Here is a 6,000-nt window from a genome sequence, read left to right as displayed (position 1 = left end):
AAAATCCAAATAATCCATACTGGTTTTTAAGAAAGCCATTGCGAACAGAAAATGTAAGTTGCTTCCAAACTTTTGGCCTGTAGTGTACATATTCCTGCTTTTTAACCCACAGTTTGCTGACATGAAACCCTCCTACAGCCATTTAGAAATTAGAAGTTCCGAGCGGTCAGTGAAGGCAGCACGGCTGTAGCGGCCGGTGCTGCAGCTGAAGGAGCGGCTCAACCCACATGGGTCCAGTTTGTTTATAACGCGTGGACGCTGCAGGTGAGCCGTCTGACTGTCCTCCTGTCTGTCTGTCTGTCTGACTGTCTGCTGCAGCATCACTCCAGGAGCCGTCCTGCTGCTGCTGCTCTCAGCTGAAGTGGAATAACAGAGAAATCCAGAAAATAAACTTCTGCTCGGTGAGTTTATAAAGTTTTACTGTGAAATGTTTGTGTGGATGCTCCGCCGCTCAGCAGGAAACAACCAGCGACTGGACGAGAGTCCTGGTGGAGAGGGAAGGGAGTTTTTATTTTATTTTAATTTTGTTCATTAAAGAGTTGATATTAGATCAGAACCTGAAGTTGAATGTGTTAAAGAGTGTTTTACTCTCAATTTTTTGCATAAAGCAGCTGAGCCTGCTGAGCCTGGAGTTCAGAAAGGAGGGAAACGCTCTGAAATAAATCTTTATTTCACTTATATTTCCTTTACCTTGTGATCTTTCTTCATATTTCTTCCTTTATGTATCTTCCTTCGTGATGAGCATCATTATTTTTCATTTCTCAACATTTTCATCAGTTTAAAAATTTGATTGATTCATGTTTATTTTCACAAGTTTAAAGAAAGCTCTTACTTGTGTGTGTTCCTGGTGGTTATTGAGAAGTTTCTCAATGGGTCCTTGAAGGATTTTAGGACTATTACTGGGCTTCCAGGAGTTATTCTTTGCATTTTGGTGATCATTGAGAAGTTTTCCAGGGTTGTTGGAGAATTTAATAGGTTATTAATTGGCTCCCAGGAGTTATTTTAAGTGTTTTGGTGGTCACTGTGAGGACTCCAAGGTCCTTGAAAGATTTTACAGGTTATTAATGAGCTCCCAGGAGTTACTGCAGGAGTTTTGGTGGTTATTGAATTGCTTCAAGGACTCCTTGGTACAGTATTTTTTGAGATTTTTCAGTTCCAGTCATTCTTGAGGGAGGTTCTCGTTGTCATTTACAAGGTTTCAATGGTTTTGGAGGTCAATGGAAGTTATTGCAAGAGTTTAGTTGGTCATGGAAAACATTCCAGGCATCCTTGTAGAGGTTTTAGTGGCTCCAGGAGTTTTCTGTTGCCAGTGAAATGTTTCCAGGGAAGTTTGGGGTGATTCAGCGTGATAAGGAAAACTTTCTACTGAGTGTGAGATATTTTATCAGAAAGCATCTGTTGCTTCTTTTGTTTCTGTGTTTGTGCCTCAGGTGAGTGGAGGAAGGCTGACGGTCCCTCACATCCACATATGTTTCATATATATAATAATCCTTCAGCTGAGTTTATTAAAGACAGTGTCTCTGTCTCTGTCTCTGTCTGTCTCTGCTGTGAGTAAACCTCCCCCAATTGTCCCGGCCTTTCCTGTTATGGAGTTCAACCCCCCCTCTGCTGTACAATCTGTGAGTGGGACTGCTGTTTCCTGTGTGTTGTGTGTGTGTGTGTGTGTGTGTGTGTGTGTGTGTGTGTGTGTGTGTGTGTGTGTGTGTGTGTGTGTGTGTGTGTGTACATGTGCATGTGTGTGTAGACTGTTGTTTTCCTGGCTGCATTGTGTCATTGTGTCTCCTGTCAGATGCTGCTGCTGTGCTGATGATAATGTGACGCTGATATACAGCCACCTGTGTGTGTGTGTGTGTGTGTGTGTGTGTGTGTGTGTGTGTGTGTGTACTTTTACTCTAGTACTGTACTTAAGAAAAGTTTTGAGGTACTTTTCTATTTCAATATCACACTGCTTTATACTTCAGAGGCAAAATGAGTGGGCTACTTTGTACGAAATTAACTTTTATTTTGTTATAACAAGTGAAAAAAAACATCTTCTATAAAAACCTTTTTTAGTCTAAATCTAGCTGCTTCAACACATTTTGAACATTTAGGTGTTCACCTGCTTTATTGTTTTGACTGTAAAATGTCACAAAATAGTGAAAGATTTCTTGTTTTGTGTGTCAGTCCAAAACAAACAAAAAATCAGTTTACTATCATGTAAGATAAAAAAAAAAGGGAGCAACCCTCCAAAAGATCATTGTTTCTGGTTGAAGAAAGACTGAAAATGTAAATCGATTCTCAAAAAACGATTGAAATCAACGTTATCATCCCTCTAGTGCAGCAGTCCATCTTTTTCCTTCTTGATACAAAAGCTAAATTATTTATTCTTGCGCTCCACTCAACTTTTTATATACGCAAACATCTCCGCAACTTATTGAGTGGTTTAATAATCGCACGACACAACGAATCGATAATAAAATTTGTTGCCAACACTTTTAATTATCAAATTTTATCAATTTTATCGATTTGTTGTTGTAACTCGTATCAAACATGTATGGACAACAACAACTGCAGCATTTTCTCAAACTTTCAAAAGCTTCAAGCTTCACTTCTCTCAATGGTTTTGAATGAAACCTAAAGAAAAGCCAAACTTTGCAGCGTTATTTCGACAACTTCCCGACACGATCTATACGCACATGGTGCCTATAGATTCCTTAGATCTTGTAGTTTCATATGGTACCAGTATCTCCAGTACAGGGATGGGCAACTTAAATGCTGGAGGGGCCACAATTTTTCATGGACACTACCACAGGGCCACATATGGGACCGTGCACTTAACCAGATATGATGAAACTGCAATTTTAAATATGTTTACAGTGCAGAAACTTAACATATTTCATGCTCAAATGCATGTATAACAGTATAAATAGGAATACAAAAGGTTTGAAGCAAATAAAAAATAACCACTTAATGTGATTTTTTTTCAGTGCAAGAACAGCAGACCAACATTAATTCCAAGAAGTAATTTTGTGCATTTTTTACACTGCACTTTTAAGATTTCATGCTCAAATGCATGTAGTTGTATTGAGGGCCACCTCAAGTGAGGGTGCGGGCCGTATGCGGCCCCCGGGCCTCCAGTTGCCCCTCCCTGCTCCAGTATATTCATAAATATCGATACTTGGCGGCCATAAATCAATAGAATATTGCCACGCAAAATTTTGCGATACTATGCTGTATCAATTATTTCCCCCATCTCTACTTGACTGTCAGTGGATCCTCCAGAGAAGACGAGTGGAGAAGAGTGTGGCTTTATCTGACTGAAGAGAGTAGAAACTAAACCTGAGCACTCTGTGGGGCAGTCACAGTCTGAGGGAGAGCTTGGACCATCCTCAGTCGCTCCGTCACCAGAGTCAACAAAGACTCCAGATAACGAGTCTTATCTGATGGCCGCCGGCCAAAGAGAAGTGAAGTTCAAAGCCGCCACTTAAGACCTGCATCACTTTCTCCTCTGATCAGGTTTTTGTTTCAACGACTTGTCAGCCTCAAGTTTTACAGCCTGTTGGTTTTGATTTGGAGACGAATGTTGAGGCTCTGGCTGCAGCGTGGATGGAAATGAGACACAGATTAGATCTCATCTAACAGTTTTATACTTTGTTTTTATTTTCTTTGCACCATTTTTTCAACTTGGACATAGAAAGTCTTTAGGTTTTGACTTTTATCTTCCAAACTGCTCAGCTGCTGCATCAAAAAAATCTGAAATTATGGAGCTTTATGTATTCAGTTACAACTCTTTATTTGATACAGTTGAGTAAAAAGATGCCAAAAGACTCAGAGATTGTTTGATGCTTTGATGGAATCAAAAGAACAAAACAAGAATTATGCGTGTTTTCTTTCTGCTCTTGTAGAAATTAGATCTAATAGCTCTATCACACACACACACACACACACAGCTGTCTGATCTTTATCAGTACACTTCTTATCTGGGAAGTCCCACATTTTCCTTGTCTAAAGTTTGTGTTCTACATTTCCAACTTGACAAGTTCAACAGATAAAAACTGATAGAATCTTCAATAATAATAAAACTACATTGTGACTAATCACAATCAAATTTATTGGCCAAGTCTGTCCACACAAACACACACACACGGAATTTCATCTCTTTTTTGTTTTCATGCTTGAACCTGAATCAAAAATCCAGAGGCCCTTTCAGGACAGACCTCTCCCCTCAGCACCGTGTCAGTACTGATGTGTCAGACTCTGAGGCTCAGCTGCTGTTAATGTCTCAGGGTGCATTCACACTAAACAATAATTCCTGAGTTACCTGAGTATGATGACTTAAACTGTTAATTTCCTCCAAAACTTTTCTAATCTGTCTGTAAAATTCTGAATTGATTATATGTGTTCTCTGCCCAGAACATGTTCTGTATCTGCTTCTGTCTGTATGCACTTTATTGTTTCTTCTTCAGTTTGGAGCTGAAACTCAGGAGTGTTTACATTGCTATAATTTGTTGATTATTTTCTGCAACTGATTAATTAGTTATATGGTCTATAAAATGCCAGAAAATGGGGATGAAACTCAAAGATTTTCAGTTTACTGTCACAGAGGAGCAATGAAACCAAAAAATATTCACTTTTAACAAGCTGTAATCTGAGAATTTAAGCTTTTTTCTCTTGTAAAATGACTCCCTCGCGTAAACAAAATAGTTGGCAGTTAATTGGTTGAAAAGGAATCTTTGCAGATCTAACCTGTGAGCTGTCAGTCACATGAAGCTTCCTCTGAGCTCTCCTGTTCTGTAATAACTCCCTGGAGTTGGATTAGAAGCTCTTTCTCTCTGAAACGTGCTCCTTGGATGGAAGTTTCTCTCTCCGTCACTTCTTGGTCTGTTTTCCGTTCGTTCCTCATCTCTCCTCCTGACCTCTGTGTGTTTCTGCCCCGAGACAGAACGTGATCGGATCAACATTTGCTTTCTGATGAACTGTAAATCAGTTTCTGCCCGTCAGGCTCTTGTCTCTGCATTATGAGAACATTTTCTCCGTTCATGAAACAAGTAAAGGCTCATATACTCTCTCTTATTCACACACAGACACAGTGAGGAGCACAGTAATTTCCAACCAACATTCAAAATATTCAACGTGGAATATATACACAGACATCTGCACATGTGACAGGTTTTCTACAAAAAAATATATTTTTTTAGGTTTTTTAAAAGTGAGGAATATGCTTGATTTGGACACTAGTGCAGTGCCCGTAGGAAGTATGCAACTCCATAAAACACTTACTTTTCATAAGGCACGCACACCATCCAGCACATACACATTTAACATTGATATTTGCTGGAAACTATTTGAATATTATTGGAAAATCGAACCTTGTAGCACACTTTAAAACTCCTAAAGATAGGTAGGCTAAATAGACTTACAGATGAGATGAGTCAGGGTGTAAATCCAGAGTGAATTGTGTTACTGACCAGGTGTAGGCCTATCACACAATGGGGCGGAGCTCCCCTAAAAGGCGTCCGATCAGAAACGGTGCGATGCCGCAACACGTCCTACGTAAGTAATGATATTTTGAAAAATGAATTCAAAAATCTTCAAAATCGAGGATGCACACCTTCGTGCCATGTGCAAGCCACATACGAAATCTGAGGTCAGTCTGACTAACGGTCAGAGAGATATGCCCTTGACACACACACACACACACACACACACAAAGATGCTTCTTGCTTTTATAGATAAATAATCTGGTGTTTCATCTCTACAGTGAGTCAGGAGGCATCAAATATTAAAAATCTTCTGAAGTGAAAAACATATTTGTCTGTTGTCTCCTCACACCGGACCACGGGTCTGACTTATATGCATTAAATTTACTATAATTTCTCTCAATTTTTCAAAGGGTTAACTGCCTCAGGTTCCCACCAGATGATTATATTTTTATTTTTTTTGAGCAGTTTGTTTGCTGCATAACAAGCAGCAATAAAATGTATCACAGCTAAGTGATGTTAATGTTCATATCAATACCGG

The 6,000-nt window shown here is 39.4% G+C and overlaps 1 protein-coding gene across 1 annotated transcript in view; it reads left to right on the top strand.

The window, feature by feature from the left end:
* The first annotated feature begins 254 nt into the window (after nt 1-254).
* si:dkey-49n23.1 (semaphorin-3D) overlaps nt 255-6,000 on the top strand; it is a 108,274-nt gene continuing 102,528 nt past the window's right edge. The window contains exon 1 of the mRNA XM_059329207.1: nt 255-401. The gene's annotated coding sequence lies outside the window, so the exon portion shown is untranslated. The remainder of the gene's footprint in view (nt 402-6,000) is intronic.

This window comes from Centropristis striata, chromosome 3, assembly GCF_030273125.1.
Source record: "Centropristis striata isolate RG_2023a ecotype Rhode Island chromosome 3, C.striata_1.0, whole genome shotgun sequence".
Classification (NCBI taxonomy): domain Eukaryota; kingdom Metazoa; phylum Chordata; class Actinopteri; order Perciformes; family Serranidae; genus Centropristis; species Centropristis striata.
The sequence above is the reverse complement of the archived record's forward strand: the minus strand, read 5'-3'. Positions and strand labels throughout refer to the sequence as shown.